Genomic DNA, 519 nt, shown 5'->3' on the forward strand with positions numbered 1-519 from the left:
GTTGGCCCTTAAATCAAAGTTTAAAGGAGTAAAATTTTTCATTGCTCATGCATTTAGGGACATATACAATGCCCTGTCTTATAATGTATCATCATTAAGATTTATATTTATGTTTTGTTCTAAAGTTTCTGTAGTTTTTGCTCTGGCTTTAAATTCTGTGACCTATTTTGAATTCAGTTTTAAGTAAACTGCAAGACAAGACCCCAAAATAATTGTTTTCATGGGTGTCTCACTACAAACTCATCTCCATCATGGCACTTTATTGCATTTCATAGGATATCTTGAATATCATAATATGAAATAAATATGACAACTATACCACTTAGAATATTGAAAATTGAAAAGAAATGTCCCCATTTTAGAAATGCTCCCTTGTTAAAAACAAAAAGCACCAAACCAAACAAAAAGCAATCCAATGAAAGTCATTGGCAAACTCTTGATTATATGCATATAGGATTCATTGAAACTTTAATAATTTAATACCTTGCTTAGCACTTTTGACATGCAAATTATATGATC

The sequence above is a fragment of the Octodon degus genome, unplaced genomic scaffold (assembly GCF_000260255.1).
Source record: "Octodon degus isolate 3935 unplaced genomic scaffold, OctDeg1.0 scaffold00004, whole genome shotgun sequence".
Lineage (NCBI taxonomy): Eukaryota > Metazoa > Chordata > Mammalia > Rodentia > Octodontidae > Octodon > Octodon degus.